The 24,844-nt window shown below is 69.3% G+C and overlaps 11 pseudogenes; all 11 read right to left on the minus strand.

Annotated features, from left to right (window-relative positions):
* Positions 1 to 981: 981 nt before the first annotated feature.
* On the minus strand, positions 982 to 1,101 carry LOC148757193 (5S ribosomal RNA; annotated as a pseudogene).
* Positions 1,102 to 2,706: 1,605 nt separating this feature from the next.
* LOC148757194 (5S ribosomal RNA) lies at positions 2,707 to 2,826 on the minus strand (annotated as a pseudogene).
* Positions 2,827 to 5,157: 2,331 nt separating this feature from the next.
* On the minus strand, positions 5,158 to 5,277 carry LOC148757195 (5S ribosomal RNA; annotated as a pseudogene).
* A 2,047-nt stretch (positions 5,278 to 7,324) lies between these two features.
* On the minus strand, positions 7,325 to 7,444 carry LOC148757196 (5S ribosomal RNA; annotated as a pseudogene).
* A 1,605-nt stretch (positions 7,445 to 9,049) lies between these two features.
* LOC148757197 (5S ribosomal RNA) lies at positions 9,050 to 9,169 on the minus strand (annotated as a pseudogene).
* A 2,331-nt stretch (positions 9,170 to 11,500) lies between these two features.
* Positions 11,501 to 11,620, minus strand: LOC148757198 (5S ribosomal RNA; annotated as a pseudogene).
* Positions 11,621 to 13,669: 2,049 nt separating this feature from the next.
* Positions 13,670 to 13,788, minus strand: LOC148757199 (5S ribosomal RNA; annotated as a pseudogene).
* Positions 13,789 to 17,807: 4,019 nt separating this feature from the next.
* On the minus strand, positions 17,808 to 17,927 carry LOC148757200 (5S ribosomal RNA; annotated as a pseudogene).
* A 2,049-nt stretch (positions 17,928 to 19,976) lies between these two features.
* Positions 19,977 to 20,095, minus strand: LOC148757201 (5S ribosomal RNA; annotated as a pseudogene).
* A 1,523-nt stretch (positions 20,096 to 21,618) lies between these two features.
* Positions 21,619 to 21,738, minus strand: LOC148757202 (5S ribosomal RNA; annotated as a pseudogene).
* Positions 21,739 to 24,069: 2,331 nt separating this feature from the next.
* LOC148757203 (5S ribosomal RNA) lies at positions 24,070 to 24,189 on the minus strand (annotated as a pseudogene).
* Between the last annotated feature and the right edge of the window lie 655 nt (positions 24,190 to 24,844).

Here is a 24,844-nt window from a genome sequence, read left to right on the forward strand (position 1 = left end):
CTCTTGGCCTCGCCATATCCTGCGTTCTTGTGCGGGCAGAGGGACTAGAGTCCCCGCAGGACAGGGACCGACAGAGAGAACGGGAGGAGGAGAAAGAGGGAGCGAGATCGAAATATACACCTATATGTACCTGTATGTACCTAGACATACAGAGAGACATGGACAGAGACAGAGAAAGAGGGGGCTGGCACGCGGGGAGAGAGCTCCTGAGCCAGAGCCAGAGCCCAACAGGCACGTCACAGAGCCAGAGAGACATGGGGTGGGGGAGGGGGGAGGGACGCACAAGCGGGCACACGGACTGGGACAGACGCACTGACGCTGCTTTGAAGTGGCAGCTTCTCAACCGAAGTGTGGTCATGCCCGTGGCTGGGCTCCACTAAGGAGGCAGTGCCCGGGCATTGAAAGTCACCCTTGAAGCCCCCGGGCCGGGCGGGAGGGCCAGTGGGCTCCGAGCCCCGCCCAGGAACCCCCCGCCCCGCGGGAGGAGAGTGGCAGCCCACAGGCACCCTGGTTGAGAGTGTTGTGTGCCTGCGTGCCTGCACTTCCCCTTGTGGTGGTCTCTCCTGGAGTCCGAGGGCGTGCGGTGTGTTGGGGTGCTCCTCCCTCAGTCCCCTGCTTTGTCCCGGCTCTTTGTACCCTGTGTGTTGGGGCCACTGCGGGAAGGGAGGGTTCCTGGCTCTTGTGGGCGATGGGAGGGGGCGCGCGGGGGTGTGGGGAGAGGTGCCTGCCGGCGGAGACACAGGCTCGGCTAACTGCTGCTGGCTGACTGCCTGCCTCAGCGAAGAGGACTAAGAAGAGGGTGTGGGGGTGAGCCCTGGCCGACGGGCCTGGTGTGCGGCCGGGGCTGCCAGCTTGTAGCGCCGGGTGGCTGACCGGCCTCTGGCCAGGGGGACCTTCGGCTGGATGGGCGGCTGCAGAGGGGCAAGGGGCGGCAGGGGTTCGGAGGGAGCCACGCAGGGGCGGCGGCGCAAAAGGAGAGGCGAGCAAAAGCCTACAGGTATTCCCAGGCGGTCTCCCATCCAAGCACTAACCAGGCCCCTCCCTGCTTAGCTCCCGAGATCAGAGGAGATCGGGCGCGTTCAGGGTGGTATGGCCATAGACGATGGGACTCGGCTCCCCGCGCCCCAAGAGCCTGCTCCCGGCCTGCCTCGTGAGCGCCCGCCATGCAGATGCGCGGCTCCGGTGGCGAGCATCGACCTGCTGGCCGGCTCTGCCAGCACCGCGTCCCCCCCCCCCCAGTCCGGCTCCCCGCCTCTTCCGAATGCCCCTGGCGTGGGCGGCGGGCTACTCCTGGCCGGCAGCGAGGCCCCTTCGCGCCACCCGAGGCTCCATGGGACACTGCCACTTCCCTGATGGTGCCAGAAGTCGTGGAACTCTGGCATCCTGGGACTCCCCGGACCCAGACCGCCATACACCCCGCCCCCCTACCGCCACCAGGTTTACCAACAACCGCACCCCCAAGGCTGGGGGAGGCCTGCACCAGCAGGCAACCCTGGGCTTGGGAGTTGTGGGAGGACCCCGCGACGGCGGCTTGGGCGGCTGCGGAGGGGGGGGCTGCGGCGGCGGCGGCGGCGGCGGCAGCAGTGGCAGCGGGGGACGCGGCGGAGGCGAGGGAGGGTGGGGAGGTAGGCGATGGCAACCGCGAGGATGGCGCCAGGGCGGCGATGGCGGTGGCGACAATGGGGGCTTTGACGGTGGGCGCTGGGGCACGGGGGTCGATGGCGGCGGCGGCGGCGGCGTCGGCGGCAGCGGCGGGGGCGGAGGAGGCCGGGAGAGCAGAGGCGGGAGATTGAGGGAGTATGGCGATGGTGGCGGAGGCGGGCCTGGGGCGGGGGCGGGGGAGATGGCGGTGCAGGAGGCGGGGAGAGCAGAGGAGGGAGATTGAGGGAGTGCGGCAATGGCGGCGGCGGGGGCGGGGGTGGGGAAGAGGGCAGCGCTGGCGGCGGGGATGGGGAGCGCGGTGCTGGCGGCCGAGGGGGGGAGAGCAGAGGAGGGAGTTTGAGGGAGTACGGCGATGGCGGCAGCGGGGGCGGGGAGGGGGCGAGGGCAGCGCTGGCGGAGGGGGTGGGGAGCGCGGTGATCGCGGCGGCGGCGGGAGAAGCGGGGGCTGATCGCGAGCAGCGATGGCGGCGGCGGCGGCGGCGGCGGCGGCGGCGGCGGCTGCGGCGCGGGAGGGTTGCGAGGTCGGCGATGGAGGCGGCGGCAGCGTTGGGGGCTGTGTCGGCGGGCGCTGGGCGCGGGGAGGGTTGGCGCCGGCGGCGGCGGTAGCGGGGAAGAGGGCGGTGCTGGCGGCGGAGGAGGGGAGAGCAGAGGCGGGAGATTGAAGCAGTACAGCGATGGCGGTGGCGAGGGCGGGGGCAGGGGTGAGGTCAGCGCTGGAGGGGGGTGTGGGGAGCGCGGTGATGGCGGCGGATTTGGCGGTGGCGGCGGGGGCGAGGGCAGCGCTGTTGGCGGTGGCGGCGATCGAAGGTCGGCGAAGGGATCGAGATGACAGCCTCCGGGACTGAAGAGGACTGAGAAGAGGGTGTGCGGGGGAGCCCTGGCCGAGGGGCCTGGTGTGCGGCCGGGGCTGCCAGCTTGTAGTGCCTGGCGGCTAACCCTCTGCTGGTCAGGGGGACCTTCGGCTGGCTGGGCGGCTGCAGAGAGGCAAGGGGCGGCAGGGGTTCGGAGGGAGCCACGCCGGGGCCGCGGCGCAAAAGGAGAGGCGAGCAAAAGCCTGCAGCTATTCCCAGGCGGTCTCCCATCCAAGTACTAACCAGGCCCCTCCCTGCTTAGCTCCCGAGATCAGACGAGATCTGGCGCGTGCAGGGTGGTGTGGCCTTAGGCGCTGGGACCCGGCTCCCGGCACTCCAAGAGCCTGCTCCCGACCTGCTTCTGAGCGCACGCCATGCTGCTGGGCCGCTCGGGTGGCGAGCATGTCTGCCCGAGCGCCTCCCGCCAGCTCCCCGCCTCCTCCAGACGCCGCTGGTGTGGGCGACGGGCTCCTCCTGGCCCGCAGCGAGGCCCCTTCGCGCCCCCCAGTGGCTCTAACGGGCCTCTGTCACTTCCCTGACTGTGACATATGTCTGGGCGCCCTGGCATCCTGGGCCTCCCCAGGCCCCGAAGGGCTTTTACCCCGCCCCCCTACCCCAACCCCTCTCATCTCCCCCCAGCCCCACAACCGCACACCCCCCTTGCTGCTGTGCTGTCCCCACCTCTCAGGGCCACCGAGGGGGTCGCAGGGTCCTCTCAGTCCCCTCCACCCTAGGGACGTGCAACCCAGGCCCTGGCCCTGGCCGGCCCCACCCACTGGCCCAAAGCCAGGGAGAGCCACCCGCCACCAGGGGGCAGCACCTCCAGTCTGCCGCCACCCTTCCTCACACAGCCTTCTTTCTGGGTTCTCGCCCCTCGTCAGCGACCGGCGTCCCGCCCGATCACTGTTCACTTCACTGGCTACACGTCACCTCTCCTGACCCAGGGAGGTGAGAGAGAGGATGAGAGAAGGCCAGAGACGGAGCAAGAGAGAGGCGGAGAGAGACAGACGGGGACTGTGGGGACAGACTCGCAGAGAGCACTCTCCAGGCTCTGGGCCTCGCGTGGAGGGGTGCTGCGTGCGGGCTGCATGGATATCAGCTGTGACCGCTTGGCCATCAGCTGTTGCCAGTTGGCCATTGGCCACCGGCAGAGCTGCGGTGGCCAAGCTAGGAAGCGCGGATTGTGGACTGCAAATTGCAGAGGGGCGCGGACTGCAGTTGGCCGGCTTGGTGGGTCGGTAGGTTGGTGGGTCTGTTGGTTGGCAGAGAATCGGCCGGCAGGCTGGGGATCGGGCGGCTCCGGCTTGCCGAGTCTCCGAGCCAGCCGCCCGTGAGACATGGTGCTATGAGCCCCCTATCCGTGGTCTGTTGGTGTTCCCTCTTGGCCTCGCCAAATCCTGCATTCTTGTGCGGGCAGAGGGGCTAGAGTCCCCGCAGGACAGGGACAGACAGACAGAACGGGAGGAGGAGTAAGAGGGAGCGAGATGGAAATATGCTCGTATATGTACATGTGTGTATCTAGACATACAGAGAGACATGGACAGAGACAGAGAAAGAGGGGGCTGGCACGCGGGGAGAGAGCTCCTGAGCCAGAGCCAGAGCCCAACAGGCACGTCACAGAGCCCGACGGATATGGGGTGGGGGAGGGTGTGAGGGACGCACAGGCGGGCACACGGACTGTTACAGACGCACTGAGGCTGTGTTGAAGTGGCAGCTCCTCCACCGGAGTGTGGTCGTGCCCGGGGCTGGGCTCCGCTAAGGAGGCATTGCCCTGGCGTTGGCAGTCACCATTGAAGCCTCCGGGGCGGGCCGCCAGGGTCTCCGGAGGGCCTGTGGTCTCTGAGCCCCGCCCAGGCACCCGCCCGCGGGAGGAGAGTGGCAGCCCCCAGGCACCCTGGTTGTGAGGGTTGTGCGCCTGCGTGCCTGCTCTGCCCTTGTGGTGGTCTCCCCCGGAGTCGATGGCGCGTGGTGTGTTGGGGTGCTGCTCCCGCCGTCCCCTGGTTTGTCCCGGCTCTTTGTGCCCTGTGTTTCAGGGACACCGTGGCCGGCGGGAAGGGAGGGCTCCTGGCTCTTGTGGGAGACGGGAGGGGACGCGCGGGGGTGTGGGGCGAGGTGCCTGCCAGCGGAGACAGAAGACTCCGGTGGGGCGGGGCGGGTGGGCGTCCCGTTTGCCCGAGGACACGCCGATCCTGTGTGTCGGGTCCCGGGGGCAGGCGCAGGGATGGGCGTGCCCTGGGCTCGGGCCGAGGTGCAAAGCACCGGCACGTCCTGGGATGGAGAGAGCCTGGTGGAGGCCTGCGCCGGCAGGCAGCCCTGGGCTTGGGCGTTGGGGGTTGCGGCGGCGGCAGGGTCGGGGAGCGAGAGGGAGCCCTGCGATGGCGGTGGCGGCGGCGGCGGCGACCGAGACGCGGCTGACTGCTGCAGGCTGACGGCCTGCCTCGGCGAAGAGCACTAAGAAGAGGGAGTGGGGGGGAGCCCTGGCCGACAGGCCTGGTGTGCGGCCGGGGATGCGAGCTTGTAGTGCCGGGCGACTGACCCTCCTCTGGCCAGGGGGACCTTCGGCTGCCTGGGCGGCTGCAGAGGGGCAAAGGGCGGCAGGGGTTCGGAGGGAGCCACGCCGGGGCGGCGGCGCAAAAGGAGAGGCGAGCAAAAGCCTGCAGCTATTCCCAGGCGGTCTCCCATCCAAGTACTAACCAGGCCCCTCCCTGCTTAGCTCCCGAGATCAGAGGAGATCGGGCGCGTTCAGGGTGGTATGGCCGTAGACGCTGGGACCCGGCTCCCCGCGCCCCAAGAGCCTGCTCCCGGCCTGCCTCTGACCGCGCGCCGTGCTGCTGGGCCGCTAGGGTGGCGAGCACGTCTGCCCGAGCGCCTGCCGCCCGCTCCCCGCCTCCTCCGGACGCCGCTGGTGTGGGCGACGGGCTACTCCTGGCCCGCAGCGAGGCCCCTTCGCGCCCCCTGTGGCTCCACGGGCCTCTGTCACTTCCCTGACTGTGACATATGTCTGGGCGCCCTGGCATCCTGGGCCTCCCCAGGCCCCGAAGGGCTTTCACCCCGCCCCCCTACCCCAACCCCTCTCATCTCCCCCCAGCCCCACAACCGCACACCCCCCTTGCTGCTGTGCTGTCCCCACCTCTCAGGGCCACCGAGGGGGTCGCAGGGTCCTCTCAGTCCCCTCCGGCCCTAGGGACGTGCAACCCAGGCCCTGGCCCTGACCGGACCCATCCACAGGCCCAAAGCCAGGGAGAGCCACCCGCGCCACCAGGGTGCAGCATCTCCAGTCTGCAGCCACCCTTCGTCACAAGCCTTCAGTCTGGGCCCTGGAACCCTCGTCAGCGACCGGAGCCCCGCCCGATGTCCGGTCCCTTCACTGGCTACACGTCACCTCTCCTGACCCAGGGAGGTGAGAGAGAGGATGAGAGAAGGCCAGAGACGGAGCAAGAGAGAGGCGGAGAGAGACAGACGGGGACTGTGGGGACAGACTCGCAGAGAGCACTCTCCAGGCTCTGGGCCTCGCGTGGAGGGGTGCTGCTTGGGGGCTGCATGGTCATCAGCTGTGACCGCTTGGCCATCAGCTGTTGCCAGTTGGCCACTGGCCACCGGAGGAGCTGCGGTGGCCAAGCTAGGAAGCGCGGATTGTGGACTGCAAATTGCAGAGGGGCGCGGATTGCAGTGGGCCCGCTTGGCGGGTCGACGGGCGGTGTGTCGGTGGGTTGGCAGAGAAGCGGCCGACAGGTTGGGGATCGGGCGGCTCCGGCTTACCGTGTCTCCGAGCCAGCCGCCCGTGAGACATAGTGCTATGAGCCCCCTATCCGTGGCTCTGTTGGTGTTCCCTCTTGGCCTCGCCATATCCTGCGTTCTTGTGCGGGCAGAGGGACTAGAGTCCCCGCAGGACAGGGACCGACAGAGAGAACGGGAGGAGGAGAAAGAGGGAGCGAGATCGAAATATACACCTATATGTACCTGTATGTACCTAGACATACAGAGAGACATGGACAGAGACAGAGAAAGAGGGGGCTGGCACGCGGGGAGAGAGCTCCTGAGCCAGAGCCAGAGCCCAACAGGCACGTCACAGAGCCAGAGAGACATGGGGTGGGGGAGGGGGGAGGGACGCACAAGCGGGCACACGGACTGGGACAGACGCACTGACGCTGCTTTGAAGTGGCAGCTTCTCAACCGAAGTGTGGTCATGCCCGTGGCTGGGCTCCACTAAGGAGGCAGTGCCCGGGCATTGAAAGTCACCCTTGAAGCCCCCGGGCCGGGCGGGAGGGCCAGTGGGCTCCGAGCCCCGCCCAGGAACCCCCCGCCCCGCGGGAGGAGAGTGGCAGCCCACAGGCACCCTGGTTGAGAGTGTTGTGTGCCTGCGTGCCTGCACTTCCCCTTGTGGTGGTCTCTCCTGGAGTCCGAGGGCGTGCGGTGTGTTGGGGTGCTCCTCCCTCAGTCCCCTGCTTTGTCCCGGCTCTTTGTACCCTGTGTGTTGGGGCCACTGCGGGAAGGGAGGGTTCCTGGCTCTTGTGGGCGATGGGAGGGGGCGCGCGGGGGTGTGGGGAGAGGTGCCTGCCGGCGGAGACACAGGCTCGGCTAACTGCTGCTGGCTGACTGCCTGCCTCAGCGAAGAGGACTAAGAAGAGGGTGTGGGGGTGAGCCCTGGCCGACGGGCCTGGTGTGCGGCCGGGGCTGCCAGCTTGTAGCGCCGGGTGGCTGACCGGCCTCTGGCCAGGGGGACCTTCGGCTGGATGGGCGGCTGCAGAGGGGCAAGGGGCGGCAGGGGTTCGGAGGGAGCCACGCAGGGGCGGCGGCGCAAAAGGAGAGGCGAGCAAAAGCCTACAGGTATTCCCAGGCGGTCTCCCATCCAAGCACTAACCAGGCCCCTCCCTGCTTAGCTCCCGAGATCAGAGGAGATCGGGCGCGTTCAGGGTGGTATGGCCATAGACGATGGGACTCGGCTCCCCGCGCCCCAAGAGCCTGCTCCCGGCCTGCCTCGTGAGCGCCCGCCATGCAGATGCGCGGCTCCGGTGGCGAGCATCGACCTGCTGGCCGGCTCTGCCAGCACCGCGTCCCCCCCCCCCCAGTCCGGCTCCCCGCCTCTTCCGAATGCCCCTGGCGTGGGCGGCGGGCTACTCCTGGCCGGCAGCGAGGCCCCTTCGCGCCACCCGAGGCTCCATGGGACACTGCCACTTCCCTGATGGTGCCAGAAGTCGTGGAACTCTGGCATCCTGGGACTCCCCGGACCCAGACCGCCATACACCCCGCCCCCCTACCGCCACCAGGTTTACCAACAACCGCACCCCCAAGGCTGGGGGAGGCCTGCACCAGCAGGCAACCCTGGGCTTGGGAGTTGTGGGAGGACCCCGCGACGGCGGCTTGGGCGGCTGCGGAGGGGGGGGCTGCGGCGGCGGCGGCGGCGGCGGCAGCAGTGGCAGCGGGGGACGCGGCGGAGGCGAGGGAGGGTGGGGAGGTAGGCGATGGCAACCGCGAGGATGGCGCCAGGGCGGCGATGGCGGTGGCGACAATGGGGGCTTTGACGGTGGGCGCTGGGGCACGGGGGTCGATGGCGGCGGCGGCGGCGGCGTCGGCGGCAGCGGCGGGGGCGGAGGAGGCCGGGAGAGCAGAGGCGGGAGATTGAGGGAGTATGGCGATGGTGGCGGAGGCGGGCCTGGGGCGGGGGCGGGGGAGATGGCGGTGCAGGAGGCGGGGAGAGCAGAGGAGGGAGATTGAGGGAGTGCGGCAATGGCGGCGGCGGGGGCGGGGGTGGGGAAGAGGGCAGCGCTGGCGGCGGGGATGGGGAGCGCGGTGCTGGCGGCCGAGGGGGGGAGAGCAGAGGAGGGAGTTTGAGGGAGTACGGCGATGGCGGCAGCGGGGGCGGGGAGGGGGCGAGGGCAGCGCTGGCGGAGGGGGTGGGGAGCGCGGTGATCGCGGCGGCGGCGGGAGAAGCGGGGGCTGATCGCGAGCAGCGATGGCGGCGGCGGCGGCGGCGGCGGCGGCGGCGGCGGCTGCGGCGCGGGAGGGTTGCGAGGTCGGCGATGGAGGCGGCGGCAGCGTTGGGGTCTGTGTCGGCGGGCGCTGGGCGCGGGGAGGGTTGGCGCCGGCGGCGGCGGTAGCGGGGAAGAGGGCGGTGCTGGCGGCGGAGGAGGGGAGAGCAGAGGCGGGAGATTGAAGCAGTACAGCGATGGCGGTGGCGAGGGCGGGGGCAGGGGTGAGGTCAGCGCTGGAGGGGGGTGTGGGGAGCGCGGTGATGGCGGCGGATTTGGCGGTGGCGGCGGGGGCGAGGGCAGCGCTGTTGGCGGTGGCGGCGATCGAAGGTCGGCGAAGGGATCGAGATGACAGCCTCCGGGACTGAAGAGGACTGAGAAGAGGGTGTGCGGGGGAGCCCTGGCCGAGGGGCCTGGTGTGCGGCCGGGGCTGCCAGCTTGTAGTGCCTGGCGGCTAACCCTCTGCTGGTCAGGGGGACCTTCGGCTGGCTGGGCGGCTGCAGAGAGGCAAGGGGCGGCAGGGGTTCGGAGGGAGCCACGCCGGGGCCGCGGCGCAAAAGGAGAGGCGAGCAAAAGCCTGCAGCTATTCCCAGGCGGTCTCCCATCCAAGTACTAACCAGGCCCCTCCCTGCTTAGCTCCCGAGATCAGACGAGATCTGGCGCGTGCAGGGTGGTGTGGCCTTAGGCGCTGGGACCCGGCTCCCGGCACTCCAAGAGCCTGCTCCCGACCTGCTTCTGAGCGCACGCCATGCTGCTGGGCCGCTCGGGTGGCGAGCATGTCTGCCCGAGCGCCTCCCGCCAGCTCCCCGCCTCCTCCAGACGCCGCTGGTGTGGGCGACGGGCTCCTCCTGGCCCGCAGCGAGGCCCCTTCGCGCCCCCCAGTGGCTCTAACGGGCCTCTGTCACTTCCCTGACTGTGACATATGTCTGGGCGCCCTGGCATCCTGGGCCTCCCCAGGCCCCGAAGGGCTTTTACCCCGCCCCCCTACCCCAACCCCTCTCATCTCCCCCCAGCCCCACAACCGCACACCCCCCTTGCTGCTGTGCTGTCCCCACCTCTCAGGGCCACCGAGGGGGTCGCAGGGTCCTCTCAGTCCCCTCCACCCTAGGGACGTGCAACCCAGGCCCTGGCCCTGGCCGGCCCCACCCACTGGCCCAAAGCCAGGGAGAGCCACCCGCCACCAGGGGGCAGCACCTCCAGTCTGCCGCCACCCTTCCTCACACAGCCTTCTTTCTGGGTTCTCGCCCCTCGTCAGCGACCGGCGTCCCGCCCGATCACTGTTCACTTCACTGGCTACACGTCACCTCTCCTGACCCAGGGAGGTGAGAGAGAGGATGAGAGAAGGCCAGAGACGGAGCAAGAGAGAGGCGGAGAGAGACAGACGGGGACTGTGGGGACAGACTCGCAGAGAGCACTCTCCAGGCTCTGGGCCTCGCGTGGAGGGGTGCTGCGTGCGGGCTGCATGGATATCAGCTGTGACCGCTTGGCCATCAGCTGTTGCCAGTTGGCCATTGGCCACCGGCAGAGCTGCGGTGGCCAAGCTAGGAAGCGCGGATTGTGGACTGCAAATTGCAGAGGGGCGCGGACTGCAGTTGGCCGGCTTGGTGGGTCGGTAGGTTGGTGGGTCTGTTGGTTGGCAGAGAATCGGCCGGCAGGCTGGGGATCGGGCGGCTCCGGCTTGCCGAGTCTCCGAGCCAGCCGCCCGTGAGACATGGTGCTATGAGCCCCCTATCCGTGGTCTGTTGGTGTTCCCTCTTGGCCTCGCCAAATCCTGCATTCTTGTGCGGGCAGAGGGGCTAGAGTCCCCGCAGGACAGGGACAGACAGACAGAACGGGAGGAGGAGTAAGAGGGAGCGAGATGGAAATATGCTCGTATATGTACATGTGTGTATCTAGACATACAGAGAGACATGGACAGAGACAGAGAAAGAGGGGGCTGGCACGCGGGGAGAGAGCTCCTGAGCCAGAGCCAGAGCCCAACAGGCACGTCACAGAGCCCGACGGATATGGGGTGGGGGAGGGTGTGAGGGACGCACAGGCGGGCACACGGACTGTTACAGACGCACTGAGGCTGTGTTGAAGTGGCAGCTCCTCCACCGGAGTGTGGTCGTGCCCGGGGCTGGGCTCCGCTAAGGAGGCATTGCCCTGGCGTTGGCAGTCACCATTGAAGCCTCCGGGGCGGGCCGCCAGGGTCTCCGGAGGGCCTGTGGTCTCTGAGCCCCGCCCAGGCACCCGCCCGCGGGAGGAGAGTGGCAGCCCCCAGGCACCCTGGTTGTGAGGGTTGTGCGCCTGCGTGCCTGCTCTGCCCTTGTGGTGGTCTCCCCCGGAGTCGATGGCGCGTGGTGTGTTGGGGTGCTGCTCCCGCCGTCCCCTGGTTTGTCCCGGCTCTTTGTGCCCTGTGTTTCAGGGACACCGTGGCCGGCGGGAAGGGAGGGCTCCTGGCTCTTGTGGGAGACGGGAGGGGACGCGCGGGGGTGTGGGGCGAGGTGCCTGCCAGCGGAGACAGAAGACTCCGGTGGGGCGGGGCGGGTGGGCGTCCCGTTTGCCCGAGGACACGCCGATCCTGTGTGTCGGGTCCCGGGGGCAGGCGCAGGGATGGGCGTGCCCTGGGCTCGGGCCGAGGTGCAAAGCACCGGCACGTCCTGGGATGGAGAGAGCCTGGTGGAGGCCTGCGCCGGCAGGCAGCCCTGGGCTTGGGCGTTGGGGGTTGCGGCGGCGGCAGGGTCGGGGAGCGAGAGGGAGCCCTGCGATGGCGGTGGCGGCGGCGGCGGCGACCGAGACGCGGCTGACTGCTGCAGGCTGACGGCCTGCCTCGGCGAAGAGCACTAAGAAGAGGGAGTGGGGGGGAGCCCTGGCCGACAGGCCTGGTGTGCGGCCGGGGATGCGAGCTTGTAGTGCCGGGCGACTGACCCTCCTCTGGCCAGGGGGACCTTCGGCTGCCTGGGCGGCTGCAGAGGGGCAAAGGGCGGCAGGGGTTCGGAGGGAGCCACGCCGGGGCGGCGGCGCAAAAGGAGAGGCGAGCAAAAGCCTGCAGCTATTCCCAGGCGGTCTCCCATCCAAGTACTAACCAGGCCCCTCCCTGCTTAGCTCCCGAGATCAGAGGAGATCGGGCGCGTTCAGGGTGGTATGGCCGTAGACGCTGGGACCCGGCTCCCCGCGCCCCAAGAGCCTGCTCCCGGCCTGCCTCTGACCGCGCGCCGTGCTGCTGGGCCGCTAGGGTGGCGAGCACGTCTGCCCGAGCGCCTGCCGCCCGCTCCCCGCCTCCTCCGGACGCCGCTGGTGTGGGCGACGGGCTACTCCAGGCCCGCAGCGAGGCCCCTTCGCGCCCCCCAGTGGCTCCACGGGCCTCTGTCACTTCCCTGACTGTGACATATGTCTGGGCGCCCTGGCATCCTGGGCCTCCCCAGGCCCCGAAGGGCTTTCACCCCGCCCCCCTACCCCAACCCCTCTCATCTCCCCCCAGCCCCACAACCGCACACCCCCCTTGCTGCTGTGCTGTCCCCACCTCTCAGGGCCACCGAGGGGGTCGCAGGGTCCTCTCAGTCCCCTCCGGCCCTAGGGACGTGCAACCCAGGCCCTGGCCCTGACCGGACCCATCCACAGGCCCAAAGCCAGGGAGAGCCACCCGCGCCACCAGGGTGCAGCATCTCCAGTCTGCAGCCACCCTTCGTCACAAGCCTTCAGTCTGGGCCCTGGAACCCTCGTCAGCGACCGGAGCCCCGCCCGATGTCCGGTCCCTTCACTGGCTACACGTCACCTCTCCTGACCCAGGGAGGTGAGAGAGAGGATGAGAGAAGGCCAGAGACGGAGCAAGAGAGAGGCGGAGAGAGACAGACGGGGACTGTGGGGACAGACTCGCAGAGAGCACTCTCCAGGCTCTGGGCCTCGCGTGGAGGGGTGCTGCTTGGGGGCTGCATGGTCATCAGCTGTGACCGCTTGGCCATCAGCTGTTGCCAGTTGGCCATTGGCCACCGGCAGAGCTGCGGTGGCCAAGCTAGGAAGCGCGGATGGTGGACTGCAAATTGCAGAGGGGCGCGGATTGCAGTGGGCCCGCTTGGCGGGTCGACGGGCGGTGTGTCGGTGGGTTGGCAGAGAAGCGGCCGACAGGTTGGGGATCGGGCGGCTCCGGCTTGCCGTGTCTCCGAGCCAGCCGCCCGTGAGACATAGTGCTATGAGCCCCCTATCCGTGGCTCTGTTGGTGTTCCCTCTTGGCCTCGCCATATCCTGCGTTCTTGGGCGGGCAGAGGGACTAGAGTCCCCGCAGGACAGGGACCGACAGAGAGAACGGGAGGAGGAGAAAGAGGGAGCGAGATCGAAATATACACCTATATGTACCTGTATGTACCTAGACATACAGAGAGACATGGACAGAGACAGAGAAAGAGGGGGCTGGCACGCGGGGAGAGAGCTCCTGAGCCAGAGCCAGAGCCCAACAGGCACGTCACAGAGCCAGAGAGACATGGGGTGGTGGAGGGGGGAGGGACGCACAAGAGGGCACACGGACTGGGACAGACGCACTGACGCTGCTTTGAAGTGGCAGCTTCTCAACCGAAGTGTGGTCATGCCCGTGGCTGGGCTCCACTAAGGAGGCAGTGCCCGGGCATTGAAAGTCACCCTTGAAGCCCCCGGGCCGGGCGGGAGGGCCAGTGGGCTCCGAGCCCCGCCCAGGAACCCCCCGCCCCGCGGGAGGAGAGTGGCAGCCCACAGGCACCCTGGTTGAGAGTGTTGTGTGCCTGCGTGCCTGCACTTCCCCTTGTGGTGGTCTCTCCTGGAGTCCGAGGGCGTGCGGTGTGTTGGGGTGCTCCTCCCTCAGTCCCCTGCTTTGTCCCGGCACTTTGTACCCTGTGTGTTGGGGCCACTGCGGGAAGGGAGGGTTCCTGGCTCTTGTGGGCGATGGGAGGGGGCGCGCGGGGGTGTGGGGAGAGGTGCCTGCCGGCGGAGACACAGGCTCGGCTAACTGCTGCTGGCTGACTGCCTGCCTCAGCGAAGAGGACTAAGAAGAGGGTGTGGGGGTGAGCCCTGGCCGACGGGCCTGGTGTGCGGCCGGGGCTGCCAGCTTGTAGCGCCGGGTGGCTGACCGGCCTCTGGCCAGGGGGACCTTCGGCTGGATGGGCGGCTGCAGAGGGGCAAGGGGCGGCAGGGGTTCGGAGGGAGCCACGCAGGGGCGGCGGCGCAAAAGGAGAGGCGAGCAAAAGCCTACAGGTATTCCCAGGCGGTCTCCCATCCAAGCACTAACCAGGCCCCTCCCTGCTTAGCTCCCGAGATCAGAGGAGATCGGGCGCGTTCAGGGTGGTATGGTCATAGACGATGGGACTCGGCTCCCCGCGCGCCAAGAGCCTGCTCCCGGCCTGCCTCGTGAGCGCCCGCCATGCAGATGCGCGGCTCCGGTGGCGAGCATCGACCCGCTGGCCGGCTCTGCCAGCACCGCGTCCCCCCCCCCCAGTCCGGCTCCCCGCCTCTTCCGAATGCCCCTGGCGTGGGCGGCGGGCTACTCCTGGCCGGCAGCGAGGCCCCTTCGCGCCACCCGAGGCTCCATGGGACACTGCCACTTCCCTGATGGTGCCAGAAGTCGTGGAACTCTGGCATCCTGGGACTCCCCGGACCCAGACCGCCATACACCCCGCCCCCCTACCGCCACCAGGTTTACCAACAACCGCACCCCCAAGGCTGGGGGAGGCCTGCACCAGCAGGCAACCCTGGGCTTGGGAGTTGTGGGAGGACCCCGCGGCGGCGGCTTGGGCGGCTGCGGAGGGGGGGGCTGCGGCGGCGGGGGACGCGGCGGAGGCGAGGGAGGGTGGGGAGGTAGGCGATGGCAACCGCGAGGATGGCGCCAGGGCGGCGATGGCGGTGGCGACAATGGGGCTTTGACGGTGGGCGCTGGGGCACGGGGGTCGATGGCGGCGGCGGCGGCGTGGGCGGCGGCGGCGGGGGCGGAGGAGGCCGGGAGAGCAGAGGCGGGAGATTGAGGGAGTATGGCGATGGTGGCGGCGGCGGGCCTGGGGCGGGGGCGGGGGAGATGGCGGTGCAGGAGGCGGGGAGAGCAGAGGAGGGAGATTGAGGGAGTGCGGCAATGGCGGCGGCGGGGGCGGGGGTGGGGAAGAGGGCAGCGCTGGCGGCGGGGATGGGGAGCGCGGTGCTGGCGGCCGAGGGGGAGAGAGCAGAGGAGGGAGTTTGAGGGAGTACGGCGATGGCGGCAGCGGGGGCGGGGAGGGGGCGAGGGCAGCGCTGGCGGAGGGGGTGGGGAGCGCGGTGATCGCGGCGGCGGCGGCGGGAGAAGCGGGGGCTGATCGCGAGCAGCGATGGCGGCGGCGGCGGCGGCGGCGTCGGCTGCGGCGCGGGAGGGTTGCGAGGTCGGCGATGGAGGCGGCGGCAGCGTTGGGGGCTGTGTCGGCGGGCGCTGGGCGCGGGGAGGGTTGGCGCCGGCGGCGGCGGTAGCGGGGAAGAGGGCGGTGCTGGCGGCGGAGGAGGGGAGAGCAGAGGCGGGAGATTGAAGCAGTACAGCGATGGCGGTGGCGAGGGCGGGGGCAGGGGTGAGGTCAGCGCTGGAGGGGGGTGTGGGGAGCGCGGTGATGGCGGCGGATTTGGCGGTGGCGGCGGGGGCGAGGGCAGCGCTGTTGGCGGTGGCGGCGACCGAAGGTCGGCGAAGGGATCGAGATGACAGCCTCCGGAACTGAAGAGGACTGAGAAGAGGGTGTGCGGGGCAGCCCTGGCCGAGCGGCCTGGTGTGCGGCCGGGGCTGCCAGCTTGTAGTGCCTGGCGGCTAACCCTCTGCTGGTCAGGGGGACCTTCGGCTGGCTGGGCGGCTGCAGAGAGGCAAGGGGCGGCAGGGGTTCGGAGGGAGCCACGCCGGGGCCGCGGCGCAAAAGGAGAGGCGAGCAAAAGCCTGCAGCTATTCCCAGGCGGTCTCCCATCCAAGTACTAACCAGGCCCCTCCCTGCTTAGCTCCCGAGATCAGACGAGATCTGGCGCGTGCAGGGTGGTGTGTCCTTAGGCGCTGGGACCCGGCTCCCGGCACTCCAAGAGCCTGCTCCCGACCTGCTTCTGAGCGCACGCCATGCTGCTGGGCCGCTCGGGTGGCGAGCATGTCTGCCCGAGCGCCTCCCGCCAGCTCCCCGCCTCCTCCAGACGCCGCTGGTGTGGGCGACGGGCTCCTCCTGGCCCGCAGCGAGGCCCCTTCGTGCCCCCCAGTGGCTCTAACGGGCCTCTGTCAGTTCCCTGACTGTGACATATGTCTGGGCGCCCTGGCATCCTGGGCCTCCCCAGGCCCCGAAGGGCTTTTACCCCGCCCCCCTACCCCAACCCCTCTCATCTCCCCCCAGCCCCACAACCGCACACCCCCCTTGCTGCTGTGCTGTCCCCACCTCTCAGGGCCACCGAGGGGGTCGCAGGGTCCTCTCAGTCCCCTCCACCCTAGGGACGTGCAACCCAGGCCCTGGCCCTGGCCGGCCCCACCCACTGGCCCAAAGCCAGGGAGAGCCACCCGCCACCAGGGGGCAGCACCTCCAGTCTGCCGCCACCCTTCCTCACACAGCCTTCTTTCTGGGTTCTCGCCCCTCGTCAGCGACCGGCGTCCCGCCCGATCACTGTTCACTTCACTGGCTACACGTCACCTCTCCTGACCCAGGGAGGTGAGAGAGAGGATGAGAGAAGGCCAGAGACGGAGCAAGAGAGAGGCGGAGAGAGACAGACGGGGACTGTGGGGACAGACTCGCAGAGAGCACTCTCCAGGCTCTGGGCCTCGCGTGGAGGGGTGCTGCGTGCGGGCTGCATGGATATCAGCTGTGACCGCTTGGCCATCAGCTGTTGCCAGTTGGCCATTGGCCACCGGCAGAGCTGCGGTGGCCAAGCTAGGAAGCGCGGATTGTGGACTGCAAATTGCAGAGGGGCGCGGACTGCAGTTGGCCGGCTTGGTGGGTCGGTAGGTTGGTGGGTCTGTTGGTTGGCAGAGAATCGGCCGGCAGGCTGGGGATCGGGCGGCTCCGGCTTGCCGAGTCTCCGAGCCAGCCGCCCGTGAGACATGGTGCTATGAGCCCCCTATCCGTGGTCTGTTGGTGTTCCCTCTTGGCCTCGCCAAATCCTGCATTCTTGTGCGGGCAGAGGGGCTAGAGTCCCCGCAGGACAGGGACAGACAGACAGAACGGGAGGAGGAGTAAGAGGGAGCGAGATGGAAATATGCTCGTATATGTACATGTATGTATCTAGACATACAGAGAGACATGGACAGAGACAGAGAAAGAGGGGGCTGGCACGCGGGGAGAGAGCTCCTGAGCCAGAGCCAGAGCCCAACAGGCACGTCACAGAGCCCGACGGATATGGGGTGGGGGAGGGTGTGAGGGACGCACAGGCGGGCACACGGACTGTTACAGACGCACTGAGGCTGTGTTGAAGTGGCAGCTCCTCCACCGGAGTGTGGTCGTGCCCGGGGCTGGGCTCCGCTAAGGAGGCATTGCCCTGGCGTTGGCAGTCACCATTGAAGCCTCCGGGGCGGGCCGCCAGGGTCTCCGGAGGGCCTGTGGTCTCTGAGCCCCGCCCAGGCACCCGCCCGCGGGAGGAGAGTGGCAGCCCCCAGGCACCCTGGTTGTGAGGGTTGTGCGCCTGCGTGCCTGCTCTGCCCTTGTGGTGGTCTTCCCCCGGAGTCGATGGCGCGTGGTGTGTTGGGGTGCTGCTCCCGCCGTCCCCTGGTTTGTCCCGGCTCTTTGTGCCCTGTGTTTCAGGGACACCGTGGCCGGCGGGAAGGGAGGGCTCCTGGCTCTTGTGGGAGACGGGAGGGGACGCGCGGGGGTGTGGGGCGAGGTGCCTGCCAGCGGAGACAGAAGACTCCGGTGGGGCGGGGCGGGTGGGCGTCCCGTTTGCCCGAGGACACGCCGATCCTGTGTGTCGGGTCCCGGGGGCAGGCGCAGGGAAGGGCGTGCCCTGGGCTCGGGCCGAGGTGCAAAGCACCGGCACGTCCTGGGATGGAGAGAGCCTGGTGGAGGCCTGCGCCGGCAGGCAGCCCTGGGCTTGGGCGTTGGGGGTTGCGGCGGCGGCAGGGTCGGGGAGCGAGAGGGAGCCCTGCGATGGCGGTGGCGGCGGCGGCGGCGACCGAGACGCGGCTGACTGCTGCAGGCTGACGGCCTGCCTCGGCGAAGAGCACTAAGAAGAGGGAGTGGGGGGGAGCCCTGGCCGACAGGCCTGGTGTGCGGCCGGGGATGCGAGCTTGTAGTGCCGGGCGACTGACCCTCCTCTGGCCAGGGGGACCTTCGGCTGCCTGGGCGGCTGCAGAGGGGCAAAGGGCGGCAGGGGTTCGGAGGGAGCCACGCCGGGGCGGCGGCGCAAAAGGAGAGGCGAGCAAAAGCCTGCAGCTATTCCCAGGCGGTCTCCCATCCAAGTACTAACCAGGCCCCTCCCTGCTTAGCTCCCGAGATCAGAGGAGATCGGGCGCGTTCAGGGTGGTATGGCCGTAGACGCTGGGACCCGGCTCCCCGCGCCCCAAGAGCCTGCTCCCGGCCTGCCTCTGACCGCGCGCCGTGCTGCTGGGCCGCTAGGGTGGCGAGCACGTCTGCCCGAGCGCCTGCCGCCCGCTCCCCGCCTCCTCCGGACGCCGCTGGTGTGGGCGACGGGCTACTCCTGGCCCGCAGCGAGGCCCCTTCGCGCCCCCCAGTGGCTCCACGGGCCTCTGTCACTTCCCTGACAGTGACATATGTCTGGGCGCCCTGGCATCCTGGGCCTCCCCAGGCCCCGAAGGGCTTTCACCCCGCCCCCCTACCCCAACCCCTCTCATCTCCCCCCAGCCCCACAACCGCACACCCCCCTTGCTGCTGTGCTGTCCCCACCTCTCAGGGCCACCGAGGATGTCGCAGGGTCCTCTCAGTCCCCTCCGGCCCTAGGGACGTGCAACCCAGGCCCTGGCCCTGACCGGACCCATCCACAGGCCCAAAGCCAGGGAGAGCCACCCGCGCCACCAGGGTGCAGCATCTCCAGTCTGCAGCCAACCTTCATCACAAGCCTTCAGTCTGGGCCCTGGAACCCTCGTCAGCGACCGGAGCCCCGCCCGATGTCCGGTCCCTTCACTGGCTACACGTCACCTCTCCTGACCCAGGGAGGTGAGAGAGAGGATGAGAGAAGGCCAGAGACGGAGCAAGAGAGAGGCGGAGAGAGACAGACGGGGACTGTGGGGACAGACTCGCAGAGAGCACTCTCCAGGCTCTGGGCCTCGCGTGGAGGGGTGCTGCTTGGGGGCTGCATGGTCATCAGCTGTGACCGCTTGGCCATCAGCTGTTGCCAGTTGGCCACTGGCCACCGGAGGAGCTGCGGTGGCCAAGCTAGGAAGCGCGGATGGTGGACTGCAAATTGCAGAGGGGCGCGGATTGCAGTGGGCCCGCTTGGCGGGTCGACGGGCGGTGTGTCGGTGGGTTGGCAGAGAAGCGGCCGACAGGTTGGGGATCGGGCGGCTCCGGCTTGCCGTGTCTCCGAGCCAGCCGCCCGTGAGACATAGTGCTATGAGCCCCCTATCCGTGGCTCTGTTGGTGTTCCCTCTTGGCCTCGCCATATCCTGCGTTCTTGTGCTGGCAGAGGGACCAGAGTCCCCGCAGGACAGGGACCGACAGAGAGAACGGGAGGAGGAGAAAGAGGGAGCGAGATCGAAATACACACCTATATGTACCTGTATGTACCTAGACATACAGAGAGACATGGACAGAGACAGAGAAAGAGGGGGCTGGCACGCGGGGAGAGAGCTCCTGAGCCAGAGCCAGAGCCCAACAGGCACGTCACAGAGCCAGAGAGACATGGGGTGGGGGAGGGGGGAGGGACGCACAAGCGGGCACACGGACTGGGACAGACGCACTGACGCTGCTTTGAAGTGGCAGCTTCTCAACCGAAGTGTGGTCATGCCCGTGGCTGGGCTCCACTAAGGAGGCAGTGCCCGGGCATTGAAAGTCACCCTTGAAGCCCCCGGGCCGGGCGGGAGGGCCAGTGGGCTCCGAGCCCCGCCCAGGAACCCCCCGCCCCGCGGGAGGAGAGTGGCAGCCCACAGGCACCCTGGTTGAGAGTGTTGTGTGCCTGCGTGCCTGCACTTCCCCTTGTGGTGGTCTCTCCTGGAGTCCGAGGGCGTGCGGTGTGTTGGGGTGCTCCTCCCTCAGTCCCCTGCTTTGTCCCGGCACTTTGTACCCTGTGTGTTGGGGCCACTGCGGGAAGGGAGGGTTCCTGGCTCTTGTGGGCGATGGGAGGGGGCGCGCGGGGGTGTGGGGAGAGGTGCCTGCCGGCGGAGACACAGGCTCGGCTAACTGCTGCTGGCTGACTGCCTGCCTCAGCGAAGAGGACTAAGAAGAGGGTGTGGGGGTGAGCCCTGGCCGACGGGCCTGGTGTGCGGCCGGGGCTGCCAGCTTGTAGCGCCGGGTGGCTGACCGGCCTCTGGCCAGGGGGACCTTCGGCTGGATGGGCGGCTGCAGAGGGGCAAGGGGCGGCAGGGGTTCGGAGGGAGCCACGCAGGGGCGGCGGCGCAAAAGGAGAGGCGAGCAAAAGCCTACAGGTATTCCCAGGCGGTCTCCCATCCAAGCACTAACCAGGCCCCTCCCTGCTTAGCTCCCGAGATCAGAGGAGATCGGGCGCGTTCAGGGTGGTATGGTCATAGACGATGGGACTCGGCTCCCCGCGCGCCAAGAGCCTGCTCCCGGCCTGCCTCGTGAGCGCCCGCCATGCAGATGCGCGGCTCCGGTGGCGAGCATCGACCCGCTGGCCGGCTCTGCCAGCACCGCGTCCCCCCCCCCCCAGTCCGGCTCCCCGCCTCTTCCGAATGCCCCTGGCGTGGGCGGCGGGCTACTCCTGGCCGGCAGCGAGGCCCCTTCGCGCCACCCGAGGCTCCATGGGACACTGCCACTTCCCTGATGGTGCCAGAAGTCGTGGAACTCTGGCATCCTGGGACTCCCCGGACCCAGACCGCCATACACCCCGCCCCCCTACCGCCACCAGGTTTACCAACAACCGCACCCCCAAGGCTGGGGGAGGCCTGCACCAGCAGGCAACCCTGGGCTTGGGAGTTGTGGGAGGACCCCGCGGCGGCGGCTTGGGCGGCTGCGGAGGGGGGGGCTGCGGCGGCGGGGGACGCGGCGGAGGCGAGGGAGGGTGGGGAGGTAGGCGATGGCAACCGCGAGGATGGCGCCAGGGCGGCGATGGCGGTGGCGACAATGGGGGCTTTGACGGTGGGCGCTGGGCACGGGGGTCGATGGCGGCGGCGGCGGCGTCGGCGGCGGCGGCGGGGGCGGAGGAGGCCGGGAGAGCAGAGGCGGGAGATTGAGGGAGTATGGCGATGGTGGCGGCGGCGGGCCTGGGGCGGGGGCGGGGGAGATGGCGGTGCAGGAGGCGGGGAGAGCAGAGGAGGGAGATTGAGGGAGTGCGGCAATGGCGGCGGCGGGGGCGGGGGTGGGGAGCGCGGTGCTGGCGGCCGAGGGGGGGAGAGCAGAGGAGGGAGTTTGAGGGAGTCCGGCGATGGCGGCAGCGGGGGCGGGGAGGGGGCGAGGGCAGCGCTGGCGGAGGGGGTGGGGAGCGCGGTGATCGCGGCGGCGGCGGCGGGAGAAGCGGGGGCTGATCGCGAGCAGCGATGGCGGCGTCGGCTGCGGCGCGGGAGGGTTGCGAGGTCGGCGATGGAGGCGGCGGCAGCGTTGGGGGCTGTGTCGGCGGGCGCTGGGCGCGGGGAGGGTTGGCGCCGGCGGCGGCGGTAGCGGGGAAGAGGGCGGTGCTGGCGGCGGAGGAGGGGAGAGCAGAGGCGGGAGATTGAAGCAGTACAGCGATGGCGGTGGCGAGGGCGGGGGCAGGGGTGAGGTCAGCGCTGGAGGGGGGTGTGGAGATCGCGGTGATGGCGGCGGATTTGGCGGTGGCGGCGGGGGCGAGGGCAGCGCTGTTGGCGGTGGCGGCGATCGAAGGTCGGCGAAGGGATCGAGATGACAGCCTCCGGGACTGAAGAGGACTGAGAAGAGGGTGTGCGGGGGAGCCCTGGCCGACGGGCCTGGTGTGCGGCCGGGGCTGCCAGCTTGTAGTGCCTGGCGGCTAACCCTCTGCTGGTCAGGGGGACCTTCGGCTGGCTGGGCGGCTGCAGAGAGGCAAGGGGCGGCAGGGGTTCGGAGGGAGCCACGCCGGGGCCGCGGCGCAAAAGGAGAGGCGAGCAAAAGCCTGCAGCTATTCCCAGGCGGTCTCCCATCCAAGTACTAACCAGGCCCCTCCCTGCTTAGCTCCCGAGATCAGACGAGATCTGGCGCGTGCAGGGTGGTGTGGCCTTAGGCGCTGGGACCCGGCTCCCGGCACTCCAAGAGCCTGCTCCCGACCTGCTTCTGAGCGCACGCCATGCTGCTGGGCCGCTCGGGTGGCGAGCATGTCTGCCCGAGCGCCTCCCGCCAGCTCCCCGCCTCCTCCAGACGCCGCTGGTGTGGGCGACGGGCTCCTCCTGGCCCGCAGCGAGGCCCCTTCGCGCCCCCCAGTGGCTCTAACGGGCCTCTGTCACTTCCCTGACTGTGACATATGTCTGGGCGCCCTGGCATCCTGGGCCTCCCCAGGCCCCGAAGGGCTTTTACCCCGCCCCCCTACCCCAACCCCTCTCATCTCCCCCCAGCCCCACAACCGCACACCCCCCTTGCTGCTGTGCTGTCCCCACCTCTCAGGGCCACCGAGGGGGTCGCAGGGTCCTCTCAGTCCCCTCCACCCTAGGGACGTGCAACCCAGGCCCTGGCCCTGGCCGGCCCCACCCACTGGCCCAAAGCCAGGGAGAGCCACCCGCCACCAGGGGGCAGCACCTCCAGTCTGCCGCCACCCTTCCTCACACAGCCTTCTTTCTGGGTTCTCGCCCCTCGTCAGCGACCGGCGTCCCGCCCGATCACTGTTCACTTCACTGGCTACACGTCACCTCTCCTGACCCAGGGAGGTGAGAGAGAGGATGAGAGAAGGCCAGAGACGGAGCAAGAGAGAGGCGGAGAGAGACAGACGGGGACTGTGGGGACAGACTCGCAGAGAGCACTCTCCAGGCTCTGGGCCTCGCGTGGAGGGGTGCTGCGTGCGGGCTGCATGGATATCAGCTGTGACCGCTTGGCCATCAGCTGTTGCCAGTTGGCCATTGGCCACCGGCAGAGCTGCGGTGGCCAAGCTAGGAAGCGCGGATTGTGGACTGCAAATTGCAGAGGGGCGCGGACTGCAGTTGGCCGGCTTGGTGGGTCGGTAGGTTGGTGGGTCTGTTGGTTGGCAGAGAATCGGCCGGCAGGCTGGGGATCGGGCGGCTCCGGCTTGCCGAGTCTCCGAGCCAGCCGCCCGTGAGACATGGTGCTATGAGCCCCCTATCCGTGGTCTGTTGGTGTTCCCTCTTGGCCTCGCCAAATCCTGCATTCTTGTGCGGGCAGAGGGGCTAGAGTCCCCGCAGGACAGGGACAGACAGACAGAACGGGAGGAGGAGTAAGAGGGAGCGAGATGGAAATATGCTCGTATATGTACATGTGTGTATCTAGACATACAGAGAGACATGGACAGAGACAGAGAAAGAGGGGGCTGGCACGCGGGGAGAGAGCTCCTGAGCCAGAGCCAGAGCCCAACAGGCACGTCACAGAGCCCGACGGATATGGGGTGGGGGAGGGTGTGAGGGACGCACAGGCGGGCACACGGACTGTTACAGACGCACTGAGGCTGTGTTGAAGTGGCAGCTCCTCCACCGGAGTGTGGTCGTGCCCGGGGCTGGGCTCCGCTAAGGAGGCATTGCCCTGGCGTTGGCAGTCACCATTGAAGCCTCCGGGGCGGGCCGCCAGGGTCTCCGGAGGGCCTGTGGTCTCTGAGCCCCGCCCAGGCACCCGCCCGCGGGAGGAGAGTGGCAGCCCCCAGGCACCCTGGTTGTGAGGGTTGTGCGCCTGCGTGCCTGCTCTGCCCTTGTGGTGGTCTCCCCCGGAGTCGATGGCGCGTGGTGTGTTGGGGTGCTGCTCCCGCCGTCCCCTGGTTTGTCCCGGCTCTTTGTGCCCTGTGTTTCAGGGACACCGTGGCCGGCGGGAAGGGAGGGCTCCTGGCTCTTGTGGGAGACGGGAGGGGACGCGCGGGGGTGTGGGGCGAGGTGCCTGCCAGCGGAGACAGAAGACTCCGGTGGGGCGGGGCGGGTGGGCGTCCCGTTTGCCCGAGGACACGCCGATCCTGTGTGTCGGGTCCCGGGGGCAGGCGCAGGGATGGGCGTGCCCTGGGCTCGGGCCGAGGTGCAAAGCACCGGCACGTCCTGGGATGGAGAGAGCCTGGTGGAGGCCTGCGCCGGCAGGCAGCCCTGGGCTTGGGCGTTGGGGGTTGCGGCGGCGGCAGGGTCGGGGAGCGAGAGGGAGCCCTGCGATGGCGGTGGCGGCGGCGGCGGCGACCGAGACGCGGCTGACTGCTGCAGGCTGACGGCCTGCCTCGGCGAAGAGCACTAAGAAGAGGGAGTGGGGGGGAGCCCTGGCCGACAGGCCTGGTGTGCGGCCGGGGATGCGAGCTTGTAGTGCCGGGCGACTGACCCTCCTCTGGCCAGGGGGACCTTCGGCTGCCTGGGCGGCTGCAGAGGGGCAAAGGGCGGCAGGGGTTCGGAGGGAGCCACGCCGGGGCGGCGGCGCAAAAGGAGAGGCGAGCAAAAGCCTGCAGCTATTCCCAGGCGGTCTCCCATCCAAGTACTAACCAGGCCCCTCCCTGCTTAGCTCCCGAGATCAGAGGAGATCGGGCGCGTTCAGGGTGGTATGGCCGTAGACGCTGGGACCCGGCTCCCCGCGCCCCAAGAGCCTGCTCCCGGCCTGCCTCTGACCGCGCGCCGTGCTGCTGGGCCGCTAGGGTGGCGAGCACGTCTGCCCGAGCGCCTGCCGCCCGCTCCCCGCCTCCTCCGGACGCCGCTGGTGTGGGCGACGGGCTACTCCTGGCCCGCAGCGAGGCCCCTTCGCGCCCCCCAGTGGCTCCACGGGCCTCTGTCACTTCCCTGACTGTGACATATGTCTGGGCGCCCTGGCATCCTGGGCCTCCCCAGGCCCCGAAGGGCTTTCACCCCGCCCCCCTACCCCAACCCCTCTCATCTCCCCCCAGCCCCACAACCGCACACCCCCCTTGCTGCTGTGCTGTCCCCACCTCTCAGGGCCACCGAGGGGGTCGCAGGGTCCTCTCAGTCCCCTCCGGCCCTAGGGACGTGCAACCCAGGCCCTGGCCCTGACCGGACCCATCCACAGGCCCAAAGCCAGGGAGAGCCACCCGCGCCACCAGGGTGCAGCATCTCCAGTCTGCAGCCACCCTTCATCACAAGCCTTCAGTCTGGGCCCTGGAACCCTCGTCAGCGACCGGAGCCCCGCCCGATGTCCGGTCCCTTCACTGGCTACACGTCACCTCTCCTGACCCAGGGAGGTGAGAGAGAGGATGAGA

This window comes from Rhinolophus sinicus, chromosome 9, assembly GCF_057876585.1.
Source record: "Rhinolophus sinicus isolate RSI-liver-muscle chromosome 9, RSI-T2T, whole genome shotgun sequence".
Lineage (NCBI taxonomy): Eukaryota > Metazoa > Chordata > Mammalia > Chiroptera > Rhinolophidae > Rhinolophus > Rhinolophus sinicus.